General features: G+C 43.8%; 1 long non-coding RNA gene across 1 annotated transcript; it reads right to left on the bottom strand.

Annotated features, from left to right (window-relative positions):
* Positions 1-2,972: 2,972 nt before the first annotated feature.
* Positions 2,973-7,596, bottom strand: LOC103604069. Its single transcript, XR_551682.1, has 2 exons — positions 7,457-7,596; positions 2,973-3,241 (listed from the first exon to the last, which is right to left on the bottom strand). It is a non-coding gene; the product is annotated as an uncharacterized LOC103604069 (long non-coding RNA).
* Positions 7,597-14,848: the final 7,252 nt, after the last annotated feature.

Here is a 14,848-nt window from a genome sequence, read left to right as displayed (position 1 = left end):
CCCATGATCTGGCCATGATGATTGGTTCAGGGATGGACCCGAGACCTAAGTCAGGCTACATAGGACTGACCAGCCTCAATCCCAGGACTTTGGTGTGAGATATGGAGAAAGAGCACTGTCCTCTCCACTGGACTTAGTGGTGGTGGATGCTGGGGGGTCACACCAGGGAGCTGGACGATGGAGGCAATTGGGTGAAGCGGGCAGGGCCGGTGACCCTGGAGACACTGTTTTATGGTCCTGAATCAATTTATGCCTGAAGCCGGATCTGTGCATTATGTGAGCCATGTTGTGTTTCAGCCAGTCTGAGTTTGTTTGTGTCATTTACAACAGAAGAGGCTGCCTGACTCAGGCACAGTCCTCCTCTTCTGAGCTGACCCCGCAGGCATCAGAATTCTTGGTTTCTGCTGCTGGTTTCACCTCCTGCCTCCACCACAGCTCCTGGCTCTGACTCCCCACTTCCTAAGATGAAGGGACCCTTCCTCAGCCAGCCTCAGGGTGTCGGGCTTTTCAACCAAGTTCACTTCTTCCTGGGGTCTCTCACGGCAGCTTAGATCCAGCCTGTGCTCTTATTTCTGCCCCAAAACTTGGAACAAGCCCTGAACAAGAATGGAAAGGTCCTTCCTTGGGCTGTCCCCTGAGAATTCTGCCTGCTGGAGATGCTTCCTGTGTTGGTACATGGCCCGCTGTTTTGAATGAAACTATCAACTTCACTGGTAGCCACTGTCCCCAGCAGCCACTAAAAGTCTGGACAGAAGAGTGCTAGCGGGGGATCCACCTGCATGGGTCCTGCATTATTAGTCCGTTTCTGTTGCTTATAACAGAATACCTGAACTGGGTAGTTTATAAAGAAATAAAATTTGTTTCTTACAGTTCAGAGGCTGGGAAGTCCACAATCCAGGGGATGCGTCTGGTGAGGTCCTCCTTCTTAGTGGCAAATCTACAGAGTCCCATAGTGAACAGGGTGTTGCATGGGGAGAATGGCCTGTGCAAGACAGAGCTAACCTCCTCAGCTGCTCTCATTTTAAAGCCATCAGAACCAAGCCCATTACTCCATGAATGGACCAATCCACTCACAAGGTCACAGTCCTCACAATCTAACCACCCCTTATAGGCCCCACCTTTCAAATGCCATAATTGGATTTCCCACCCTCTTAACACTGCGTGAGTACAGAGGTCAGGGGGAGCAGGCAGGGAGAGAGGGGGANTCAGAACCAAGCCCATTACTCCATGAATGGACCAATCCACTAACAAGGTCACAGTCCTCACAATCTAACCACCCCTTATAGGCCCCACCTTTCAAATGCCATAATTGGATTTCCCACCCTCTTAACACTGCGTGAGTACAGAGGTCAGGGGGAGCAGGCAGGGAGAGAGGGGGACCTGTGGACCAGCATCTTTATTGGGTCTGGGTCATTATCCAAACAGGTTTCCCATGGGAAGTTTTAATTGGTGGGTTTAAAAGCAAGCAGACACCAGTTCCAGGAGGTCACACTGAGACTGAGAGATTGTCATTTTAAGTTATCAGGCAAATGACTGAACAGTTGGCTAAAGGAAAGTAGCAGCCCCGCCTGCGAGGCAGGAGAGAAGCCTCTAAGTCTTTATCTCTGGTCACCAGCTAGAGCCATTTGGGTGGGGAGTATGGAAAACCGTATCAAGGGTGACTGAGCCCTGCTTCTGGTATGAGGAGGTTAAATTTATATTTAAAAATGGATGCCAAGGCAACATAAAATTATATGCACTCACTACACCTCCAAATCCTCATACAAGCGAGCCCACCACCTCATCCTCTCACAGATATCACCAGAATCCACCTCTGATCTTCCTGCTGAGGCTGTGCTGGTTCAGGCCCTGTCCCCTGTCACCTGGAGTCAGCCTCCCCCTCACTGGTGTCCTGGCCTCCAATCCGTCCTACAGAATAGCCCCAGAAAGAGCTTCCTTAAGTGCAAACGAGATCATGACACTCCTCCTTTTCCAACTCACAAAAGCTCCCAGGGTTTTCCAAAATGGGCTCTGAGAGCACAATCCTACAAGGAGCTCTCTTGAAAAGGGAGATTTGTAGTCAAAGAAATCCTGAAACTTCAGCACACCTATCCCCCTCTTAAAGAGTCACAGTGCAATTAGCAAATTGAAGGCTCTGAGAAGTCCTGCAGGGAAAAAACCCACATGACTGGGCTTCTCTCAGCATTTCCCATCTATTTGGTCATAGATCACAACATCCAGCAGGTCTGGAGCTCTGAGGCACATGCTGGGAAACTCTGGTCTACGGACAAATAGGCAAACGCCTTAATGAGCACGGAAGGTCCTTGGCAGACTGTCCCCCACTTTCCGGTCCCCCTCCTCTCCCACTATTATTCTCTACCTGTCCTATGCCCCTGACCCTAGGAACTTATTTCTAGTACTTGCGCAGGTTTTTGTTGTTGTAATAGCTTTATTGAGGAATAATTGATTTACAAAAAACTGCACGTATTTAATGTATGCAATTTGATGAGTCTGGATATATGCACACATTCACGAAACCATCACTACAATTAAGGTAATAAACATATCCATCATCTCCAAAAGTTTCCTTGTACACCTCTGTTTGTTTTTGTTTCTGTGGTAAGAACACTTAACATGAGATCTACCCTCTTAGATTTTTTTAAAGTGCACACTACAGTATAGTCAACTATAGGTGCTATGTTGTACAGCAGATTTCTTGAACTCATTCATCTTTTTTTTCTTTTTTCTTTTGATGGCCTGTCGGTGTGCGGATCCGAACCCTTGACCTTGGTGTTATAAGGCTGTGCTCTAACCAGCTGAGCTAACCAGCCAGCCCCTGAACTCATTCATCTGGTATAACTGTGAAATTTTATACTCATCGAAAAACTCCCCTTGTTTCCCCTCCCCATAGACCCAGGCAACCACCATTCTACTCTCTGCTTCTATGAGTTTGACTATTTTAGATACCTCATAAAAGAGGAATCATTGCAGTATTTGCTTGGACAGGTTTTATTCTTTCCAACATTTCTGCCTTTGCTGATACAGTTTTCTCTTCCTTCCCTCAGGTGGAGGTCTCAAAGGTGGAGGATAACTCAACAAGTGAGGTTTGGAGTCATCTCGAGGTTCATTCATTCTCATGTCTGGTTGTTGCTGCAATCATTGGCTGGGATCTTAGATGGGCTGTCAGCTTTTCCACGTGGATGCTTGAGCTTCCTCACAGCGTGGTGGAAGCTGGAAGCTGCCAGTTTCTTAAGGCTTGAGCCTGGAAAATGGCACAGCATTACTTGTGCTGTATTTTATTTGCCAACCAGACACAGAACCCAAATGCAAGAGGAGGGGAGATAGACCCCACGTCTCGGCGGGAGGAGTGTCAAAGAATTTGGGGGCTTTGTTTTAATACCTCCCTAGGACATTACGCTAAGTGAAAGAAGCCAATCACAAAAAGACAAATGTTATATGATTCCACTTATATGAGGTATCTAAAGTAGTCAGATTCACAGAAATAGGAAATAGAATGTGGATACCAGGAGCTGGGGGGAGAGGGAGATGGAGCATTACTGTTTAATGGGTATAGAGTTTTAGTTTTCCAAGATGAAAAAGTTCTGGAGATGTGCTGCACCACAATGTGAATATACTCAATTTTATGTTATGTATGTTTACCATAATTTTTAAAAACCTGAAAGGTGATGAAAAAACCCAATTTTTGAAACATGGACATAGGACTTCAACAAAGACTACATTAAAGAGGATATATGGGTGGCAAATCAGCACATGATAAGGTGTTCAATGTCATTAGCTATTAGAGAAAGGCAATTTAAAACAACAATGAAATATCACTTTGCATCTATTAGAATGGCTAAAATAAAAATAAAAAATAAAAATACCCAGTGTTGGCAAGGATCTTAGGCCACTAGAACTCTCCTACACGGCTGGTAGGAATGCAAAATGGTACAGCCACTCAGGAAAACATTTTGGCAGTTTCTAATAAAATTACACCTCTACTTACCATATAACCATCAATTCCACTTATAGGTATTTACTCTGAAAAAAGGAAAATTTGATGCAAAAGTCTGTACACTTATGCGTACAGCAACTCTATTCATAATCGCTAAAAACTGGAAATGACCCAGATGTCCTCTAATGGATGACTGGATACACAAGCTGTGGCATATCCATGTGAGGGACACTGCTCAGCAGTAAAGGGGAGTGAGCTATTGTACAAGCAACAATTTGCATGGACCTCAAGGGCGAGGTCACACAGATGTATGCCATTCTGGAGGAGCAAAACTATAAGCACGGTGGACAGCTCAGTGGTTGTCAGGAGTTAGGGGTGGAGGAGGATGTACATATATACAGAGGAGATGCATGAGAAGGATTTTCGTGGTGACCAAACTGTTCTATATCCTGATTGGGGTGGGGGTTGCATGCATACATACCTGTGTTAAAACTCATTAAACTGCCCACCAAGTCAATAAATAAAACGGGTAAGCTTGAAAAAAAAAACCTCAAAACCAAAAACTGCCCTATAGGTTCTGCAACTGAAAGGAAGAGTGAATGAACACACACTGGTGGAAATTAGTCCCTAGGCCCTTCTTACGCCAGGTGGTCTTAGCTGAATATTCACATTTAAAAGAGAAGCTTCAAAGGGGTGGTTAGAAGCTGGATGCTCATGATCAGGTTCCACTGAAAGGAGATTGAAGGGTGTGCAGAACTATCATCATCACCACCGTCATCATCCTCATCAGTGAAGGTCTATTCTTCGGGACCTAGTAACTGGAAAGAAAAATCTTCCAATCTCTTGCGTGGCATAGGACACAGTGGGTACACTTCTGGCCACTGGCACTTTGGGAACAGGCCAGGGAAAGAGAGCTGGAAGGCCCATTGTTCAGAACACCCAGGGCTAACCGGATAGCTCAGTTGGTTAGAGCGCAGGCTTATAACACCAAGGTCATGGGTTTGGATCCCTGTACCAGCCAGTTGCCAAAAGATGTTTTTAAAAATTACATCCAGCATTCACACTAGTTGGGGTGGCTGGTTAGTTCAGTTGGTTTCAGAATGCACATCCCTTAACTTCTGTTTGCAGTCCTGTTCTCTACCGTGCCTGGGCTTTTGCAGGTCTGGGGCCTTTTTGGTTCAATTCCTGTGGGTATAGTCATTTGACTGCATGGTTTAGGGGTCAAGGGAAGACATCCCCTTCAACCCCCTGAAGGTTCTCTAAAAAATCGCCTGGTAAACACAGATTAATATGAAGAAAAGGCATAGCAAATTTTATTTGATCATAGTTTTACATGACACAGCAGTCTTCAGGGTGAAGACCCAAAGATATACGGTAAATTGTCCCTATTTATGCTTAGGTTCTTTGAAGCAGGCACAGCCATGTAGAAATGTGAATGGACAAGAAAAGTATGCTTTAATGCTAATAGACTCAGTGAGGAAACCCAGCAACGCCTGTCTGTTCAGGTTCTTTTTGGCCTCCCTGAGTAGCATTTATTCCTCCAGGGTATGGGGCAGGACTCTTTCTGGAATGATGACCTACAATCTTTCTGATGACCTACAATCAGACAAGGAAGGTTGGGGAATTTCTTTACGGCCCACTCCATGACAGGAAGGTAAGAGGGGAAGATTAGAGCATACCTATGACCCACCTTGGGGAACAGGGATTCCAGATTCTATGACTTGCCTCAGAAGAGGAGACAGGAGGATCAGGAGAAGGTCAGAGGAAATCTTTGCTTTTGAGGCTGCTTCTGAGATCTTCACTTTGGGGTATTGCTTTCTGGGCCCCAACAATGGGATGGGGGAGAAGGCTTGGGAGACAGCTGCTTTGTGTTCAGACTTCCAACCGACCTGTTCCCTCCAAGACTTGGGCCTCTCAGGGACTTTTCAAGACAAATTGGGGTCGGTATCTCCTCTGCGGGCACTTAAGGTGATAGCCACTAATTTACCCGGTCCTGCTCGGTGAGCATCCCCTCTGCTAAAGGTTTGCTGAAATCTTCTTTGCTGCTGCTGCCTCCTCCCCTGGCTTTGTTGTCACAATGGGTTGGATTGACCTACTTTATTCCTTTACTGTCAGGTTAGTGGGGTCTGAGAAGGAAGAGGAGGAAGAAGAGGATAACGCCTGCAGCCAATGCACTCTGTTTAAGCTGCTCGTGGCCAAAGCACAGGAGAGAGTTGTCTGCACCCTCTCTCCTCGGCCCTTCCAACCTGGCTTCTGTCCCCAGCACTCCCCGAAACTCCCTTCATCAGGTCTCCAGTAGCCAGATCTGGTGGGCTGTATTCTTTCCTCATGTCACTTGATGTCTTGCTAGTGCTGGAGACTGCTGAAACTCACCTCCTTCCGACTCTGCTGTTTGAGCTCGGTAGTGGGGAACAGTGTCCCGGTGACCCTTCCTGCATTTCTCTACGTCTCTGGCCTGCGCCTCTGGATCTCATCTGCCGGCTTCTTTTCCTTCTGCTCCCTCGGAGCTGCTGCTGGTTCTCAGGGTTCGTTGCTGCACGTGCTCCCTGAGTGTGCTCGGCCATTCCCATAGCTTCAACTTCGCTCCAAAGGCTGGCTGACCTTTTCCAAATGTCGACGTCCAGCGCTGCCCTCTTGCCTGGATTCCAGACCCACATCTCCAGCTGTCTCCAGAACTCCTCTTCTTGGATGGCCCTTGGGCCACCCAGATGCCACATGTCGAACTCCTCCCAAACCTGCCTCCCATCCTTTGGCCCTAGCTCAGAAAGAGTCACCACCACCTGTCTAGTTGCCCAGAAACATGGATGTCATCCTTGATGGCTCCGTTTTCTCAATTTTCACACCCAGTTGGTCTCCAAGGCCCACGGGTTTTACCTCTTTAATTAATCCCCCTCTGTCCGCTCACTCTTCACCCCTGTGGCTCCTTCTCACTCTTTACCCCTGTGGCTCCTCTCTTCGCCCCAGCCTCAGCCTCCCAGCCTATCTCCTGCCTCCTTCTGTCCATCCTGCTGTCCATCTCCTGTTCAGATGCAAAGCTGATCCTATCCTCTCCTGCCTAAAAAGCCTCGCTCACTCTTCACCCCTGTGGCTCCTCTCTTCGCCCCAGCCTCAGCCTCCCAGCCTATCTCCTGCCTCCTTCTGTCCATCTGCTGTCCATCTCCTGTTCAGATGCAAAGCTGATCCTATCCTCTCCTGCCTAAAAAGCCTCTGATGGCTCCCCACGACCTAGGAATTGAGTCCAAATGTCCCCCAAGGCTGGAGTTGCCAGATTTAGCAAATAAAAATACAGGATGTCTGGCTCAATTTGAATTTCAGATAAACAATGATTTTTGTTTGTTTGTTTTGAATGAATATGTCCCATGCAGTATTTGGCATCAGGGCCTTCTGGACCCTGGACCTTTTCCATATCCGCAGCGTCACTTCTAGCTATGCTGTATTTCACATCTGAAACTGGGGCAGATGGAACTACTAGCAACTCCCCTAAATGGGTCAGGCATTTCCTCATCGATACGCTCTTCTTACCTGCTGTTCCCTCCACCAGAAGGCCATTCTTCCTCCTCGCCCTGGCCAATTTCTGCTCATCCCTTGGGTCTTGGAACACTGGAGTCCTCTCCTCCAAGCCTCTCTGGCCCCTCACAATGGATCGCTCCTTTCCTGGGTAGCCAGAGGCCCCTGTTCCACCCAGATGGCAGCGCTTCGCCCTCTATGTTGTCATGTCAGTTTACTCGTTGTCTCTCTCCCCTGCAGACAACAAGTCCCCAGCAACTCTTTGACTTCCCCGGCCCACATCTGGCCCAGCCTGCGAGGCCCCATCCAGCTGGATGTTCCTGAGAGCCTGGAGCCTTGGCCGAGGCCCCAGCTTTCTTCTTGCTCTCCTGGCCTGGGTCCCAGTCTGGCAGTTCACACTCCCTCCTCGCCTGAGTTCCCACGAAAAGTGGCCTCCACCCCCAGTCCCCTGCCCAGGACCAGATTACAAACCGCTGAGACAATGGAGGCTCCAGGCCAACTTTCCACCAGGCCTGCCATTAAGTCACCCACAGCATCTGCATGTATGCGAGAGGACAGATGCCAGCACTGAGGCCACAGAGAGCATGGCTTTGTCACACTGGGTCGGCCTGGGCCTTGGTGGGGATAGAAGGGGGGGAGCTCAGACCTAAAATTAGGACATGGGGGTTTGAATTCCAGCCCTGCACCTTTCTTTCTGCCTGGAGACTGGGCAAATGAGCACCCTCCCCGTTGAGCCTCAGTTTCGTGTCTGTGAAATGAGGATAATAATGCTTATTGTACAGGGTGGGCTATCAAAGCAGAGTGCCTAACACACGTGAGGACATACAGCAGCCAACAGGACACTGGCTCTGATCTTCACCTGCCTTTCTCAGGGCTGGTGTGGCAGCACCCAGGGACCAGAGCTCTCCTCGGAGGTCTCTTCTCCAAGAATCACCAACCAGACCCAAACAACTTTATTCGAAGAGAAGAGGAGCCTCATCGTACCCCTCTCTCCATTCCCAGCACAGACTCCAGACAGCATCTGCTTGGTGGAAATGGCCTCCAACTCAACAGCCCAGGTGGACACAGTAGAGTTATCAAATCAGGCTAAGAAAGAATAATAATAAGAAAAAATGCTAGAAATAATGAGTGAACAGGGAGGTGACAAGGGACAGAGGGAAAAGCACTGGGTGTGAGTCAGAATAGCTGGGGGCCTCCTTGCTACTCAAGGCTGGCCCCTCCACCCGTTCCCTTTCCCAATCCTCCTTCGGTCCTAGCTGAACTGTCATTGCTGACCAAAAATGTTTTTAAAAATTCTCTACACACACACACACACACACACACACCCTTCCGTTTCAGTTCCAACATGTGAAGAGCTTGGAAGTTATCTCTTCCATTTTCACAAGGCTGAACAAGCTGCAAATCAATGATTTGTCTTAGATCCATCATAGGATTGATGTCACAGAGTAAACCATCACCCTAAAAACTGGATAGGAGAGAATCACAGCTAAAGGCAAGCCTCCTGGGGGAGCAGAAACTGCTGGAGCCAGTCACTGGTAGTCACACGGTGATTGCTGGAGGCTGTGTGGGTGAGGTTGACAGGTGAAAGCTCCTAGGGGCCTAGCCTTAGGAGGGGCCCCCACTTTTTTGTGGGTTTTATCTCCAACACCCTACCAGATTCTCACAGTGAAGATTAGAGAAAAAGCCCTCATGCTTCTGGGGGGGTGGGGGGGAAATAACCATTTTAGAATATTCCCAGATCTTTGTCTCTGACAAAAGCCTGCCCTCAAGGAAAACTCCATCAAGTCTTTTCCCATCTGGAGAGAAGGGCAATTTGACAGCTCCAGCCTCCTCTGTCACATAAGGGGAGGGGGAGAAATTTAAAAAGCTAAGAAATTCTTCTGGAGGTCACAGCTCAGGGATTCAGGCCCCCTTAAAAAACAATGATGAAAAACCACATAGGATTTAGTCACAAGGTTATAGAACGCTTCTCATTCCCAATACCCTGCCACCACATCCACAGGTATAACAGTGGATTACAATTCAGAGAGATGCAAGACAAAAACTTAGGGAAAACCAAAGACAACAGGAGAGGAAAAATCAACAACAACAAGGAACTGGAGGAATTTATTTGAAGCCTCTGGCATCTACAGCTACAGCAAGCGTTAAAGACAGCCCAGTTCCTAGCCAGATTAACATAAAATCTCACACTAAAAATCTGAATACTTCAGTTTCTATTATCAGATACATTATGGCTGATTTTCAACAAAAAATTACAAGATGTGCTAAAAGACAAGAAAAAAAAAAAAAACAGTGTGAAAAGGCAAAGCAAGCGTGAGAACCAGACTCAAATATGACGTAGAGTTAGGAATTATCATGTCAAGAATTTAAAATAACTATGATTAATATGTTGACAAAGGCTCCCTCCCTCCATTGACCAAAAATTTAGACAGGCTCCTCTGAGTCCTCTACTTGAGGATTCACTCCGTCTCCTTGTAGAATGCAATTTGAGCAAGAATCCTGCTAAATCACTTTACCAAAAATCCTCCACCCTTGGCAATCTGACCACCCTCGATATTTTATCGCTCTGGCCTGCCTTCAGCAATAATCCTGTTGAGTCAGTTCAGCCAGAAACCCCTTACCCTTGATATTTCCTCTTAGTAATTTCCCATCCACTGAGCCCCCGCCCTGCTCCTTGGTTACAAATCCCCACTTGTGCTTGCTGAGATTGGAGTTGAGTCCAATCTCTCTCCCCCATTGCAAGACCCTTTTGCAGTGTCCCCTATCCCTACTGCCACAGCCTCCCTTAAATAAAAACTGTCTTCCCATCTTTAACAAGTGTTTGGATCCACCTTTTTCTTTAACAGTGTTAAGCGTTGTCATGGAAAGAGTAGACAACATGCGAGAACTAACAGGCAGTGTAAATGGAGAGATGGAAGCTTTGAGAAAAAATCAAAAGGAAAAGCTAGAAATAAACACTGTATCAGAAATGAAGAACGCCTTTGGTGGGCTCTTCAGTAGACTGGACATGGCTGAGGAAGGGGTCTGAGTGTGAAGGGATGTCGATAGAAACATCTCAAACTAAAATGCAGAGAGAAAAAGTAAGAAGTGTGTTAGCTTGTTAGCTCAGTTGGTTACAGCATGGTGCTGATAACACCAAGGTCCAGGCTTCAGCCCCTATACCAGCAGCTGGCAAAATTATTATTATTATAAAGAATAGAGCAGAATATGCAAAAACTGTGTTACAAAAACTGTATGTTACAAATGGTGTAACATACATGTAATGGAAATATCAGGAGAAAAAGAGAGAGAGAGAGAGAGAGAGAGAGAGAGAGAAAGGAGAAGAAATATTTAAAGTAATAAAGGCTGAGAATTTTCTAAAATGAATGACAGACACCAAAACAGATCCAGGAAGCTCAAAGAACACCAAGCAGGACAAATACTAGAAAAATCTACACCTGGGCGTATCATATTCAAACTGCAGAAAATCAAAGATGACAAAAAAATCTTGAAAGAAGTCAGAGATAAAAAACACCTTACCAACAGCAGAATAAGGATCAGAATGACATCTGACATCTTGTCAGAAACTATGTCAGCCAGAAGAAGATGGGGTGAAATATTTAAAGTGTTGGGAGAAAAAACCCACTGTCCTAGAATTCTGTATTCAGTGAAATCATCCTTCAAAGGTAAAGAAGGTCAAGGGTTTGGATCCCTGTACTGATCAGCAGCCAAAAATAAATAAGCAAATAAAAACGTGAGGAAGAAATAGACTCTCTAAAACAAAAACTGAACGATTATTTGTTGCTAGGAATGAAACTGACATCGGTCAGAAACTAGATCTGCATAAAGAGAGGAAGAGCTGCAGAGAAGGAATACATGAAGGTAAAATAAAGTCTTATTCTTAATTGATCTGATAGATAACTTTATTCAAAGCAATAATAGCGACAATGTATTGGATGATTATAGCTTAGGGATAAGTGAAATGAATGACAACCATGTCCGAAGGTACAGGAGGGAGGAACTGGAAATATTCTGTTAAAAGGTGCCTGCACAACCCAGGAAGTGGTGCAGTGTTATTTGAAAGTGGACTGAGATTAGTTGTAAACGTATATTGCAAACTCTAGGACAATCACTAAAAAAGTTTTGGAAAGAAGCATAATTGATATTTTAAGAGAGGAGAAAAAGTGGAATCATAGAAAATGCACAATTAAAACTAGAGAAGGCAAGAAAAGAAGGGAAGATAAAAATATATATACAAAGAAGGGTAAAGAAGAAAATAAAAAGGTTTATAATCATAACTACCAGATAATTAATGTTAAAGTCATATTTTAAAACAGAATTAGAAAATACAGACAGTACAGTTATACCGGGAAAACCATCTCTCTCCCCAACCATCTCTTCCCCACTGCTGATAATTTCTTGTGATTCTTCCCAGAAAAAGAGCTTTATGCACATGTTAGCATATATATATATTTCCATTCTATATATACTTTAAAAATTGCTCAAAAGGGATCTAAACTATACTTACAGTTCTTTTTATTGATTTTTCCTGTTAATAATATATCCTAGAGATACTGCACTAATGTAAGATGTTAATAATAGAAAAGACTGTGTGTATGTGTGTGGAAGGGAGGATATGTGAACTATTTGTAGTTTCTGCTCAATTTTTCTGTAATCTCAAACCGATATAAAAATAAAGTCTATTCCTGAAAAAAGAAATGAAGCAGAGCTGCAAAAATATATGTGTATATATATCTTAGAGATCTTTTCGTGTTCTTAAATTCAGGTCTTACTCATTCTTTCCACCAGCCACATTGCATTCCAATCTGTGAAGGGATTGTAATTCTTTCAATCTGTTGTTTACAGATAACTACTTTTCTTGTTTCCAGTTTTTCACTGAGTTTTTCTCATTTCCCGAATGTTCCCAGCAAAGAACATTCCTATACTTTTCTCTCTCCCTCTTTAAAAACATACTTTTTCTTTTGAAATGTTTAGACTTACAGAAAGTTTACAAAAACTAGTACATTCTTCACCAGCTTGCCCTGATATTAACATCTTATGCAATCGTATGGTGATCAAAACCAGGAAATGATCACTGATGTAATGCAATGGTAATCTACAATTTTTTCACTGATGTCCTTTTTCTAGTCCAGGATTCAACCCAGGATCCCACGTTACATGTAATTGCCATGTCACCTTAGTTTCCTCCAATCTGTGACAATTCTTCAGTCTTTTTTTTTTTTGTCTTTCATGACCTCTATACCTGAGGAGAGTTTTGGCCAGTTATTTTGTAGACCATCCCTCAATTTGTGCTTATCTGATATTTTCTTATGATTCAATTAAATTGTGTATTCAGAGCAAGAATACCACAGGAGTGATATCATGTCCTTCTTAGTGCATATCAGGAGGTTCATCAGGTCCATATGTCTTATCACTGGTGAAGTTAACTCTGCTCACTTGGTTCAGGAGGTATCTGCTGGGTTTCTTCCCTAAAAAAATCACTACCTGTCCTTTGTAAAGAATAAGAATCTTATGAGAAGTACTTTGAGATTATACAGATATCTTATTTTTCATCATACTTTGGTCTACTAATTTTAGCATCTATCAAAGATTCTTTACATATATATATATTTGGCAGCTGGGTGGTAAGGGATCTGAACCCTTGACCTTGGTACTACTAGCAACACACTCTAACCAAGTGAGCTAACCAGCCAGCCCTGTCAAGGATTCTTGCCTGCCTCAGTTAGTACTAGGGTGTTTGCCTAATGGTCATTTTCTATTTCTATTATTTCTTCTGCATTTATTAATTGGAATTCTGCTCTAAGAAAAAGCTGTCCCTTCTCCCTGGTTTATTTATTTATTTAATCATTTCTATCACTATAAACTTAAGAATATTTATTCTATTCTGTAAGTTATAATCCATCACCATTATTTATTTTGTCACTCAAATTGTCTCACATTTTGAGTTCTTTCTTATTTTCTGATGCCACAAGATTTTCCAAGTTCATCTGTATTTTCCCTGGTGCCACCTTGGAATCAGCCATTTCTCCAAGGAGTCCTGACTCCTTTTATTAGTGAATAGCCTCAGTTGGTTAGAGTGTGGTGCTGAGAACACCATGGTCAAAGGTTCAGGTCCTCGCACAGGCAGCCATCAAAAAAAAAAAAAAAATTAGTGACTATTATTTGATACTAAAATCTGGGTATTATGTGTTCCAATTGCTATTGAGCTGTCATTGATTCTCAGCAGACAGAAGTAGACAGTATGTTTATGTATACCCACGTGCATATTGTGATGGTTAACTTTGTATGTTAACTTGGCTGTGCCACAGTGCCCAGATGTGTGGTCAAGACATTATTCTGGTTGTTTCTGTAAAGGTGTTTTGGGAGGAGATTAACATTTTTTAAAAATTTTAATTTATCAATATACAATGTAGTTGATTTTCATGTCCCTTTACCAATTCTTCTTTCCCCCTCCCTCTCCCACCCATCAACATCATATCTTGTCTTAACAAGTTCAAGGAATTGTTGTGATTGTTGTGTTTTCTTCCCCACAACCCCTGCCACCATTTGTTTGTATACTTATTTATTTATTTTTAGCTCCCACAAATAAGTGAGAATATGTGGTATTTCTCTTTCTGTGCCTGACTTATTTCACTTAATATAATTTTTTTCTAAGTCCATCCATGTTACTGCAAATGGAAGTATTTCATTCCTTTTTATAGCAGAGTAGTATTCCATTGTGTAGATATACCACAGTTTCTTTATCCAATCATCTGATGATGGACATTTGGGCTGGTTCCAACTCTTGGCTATTGTAAATAGAGCTGCAATAAACATTGGCATACAAGTATCCCTTTGGCATGATGATTTCCATTCCTCTGGGTATATTCCCAGCAGTGGAATAGCTGAATCATATGGTAGATCTACCTGCAATTGTTTGAGGAACCTCCATACCATTTTCCATAAAGGTTGCACCATTTTGCAGTTCCACCAACAGTGGATGAGGACTCCTTTTTCTCTGCAACCTCACCAGTGTTTATCATTCTCAGTCTTCTGGATATTAGCCATACTAACTGGACTGAGATGGTATCTCAGTGTGGTTTTGATTTGCATTTGCCAAATGCTGAGTGATGTTGAGCATTTCTTCATGTGTCTGTTGGCCATTCGTATATCTTCCTTTGAGAAATGTCTATTCAGCTCCTTTGCCCATTTTTTAATTGGGTTACTTGTTTTTTTGCTGTGAAGTTGTTTGAGTTCCTTGTATATTCTGGATATTAATCCTTTGTCAGATGTGTATTTTGCAAATATTTTCTCCCATTCTTTTAGTTGTCTTTTCACTCTGTTAATTGTTTCTTTTGCTGTGCAGAAGCTTTTTAGTGTGATATAATCCCATTTGTTTATTTTTCCTTTGGTTGCCTGTGCATTGGG

Source organism: Galeopterus variegatus, unplaced genomic scaffold, assembly GCF_000696425.1.
Source record: "Galeopterus variegatus unplaced genomic scaffold, G_variegatus-3.0.2 Scaffold4944, whole genome shotgun sequence".
Lineage (NCBI taxonomy): Eukaryota > Metazoa > Chordata > Mammalia > Dermoptera > Cynocephalidae > Galeopterus > Galeopterus variegatus.
The sequence above is the reverse complement of the archived record's forward strand: the minus strand, read 5'-3'. Positions and strand labels throughout refer to the sequence as shown.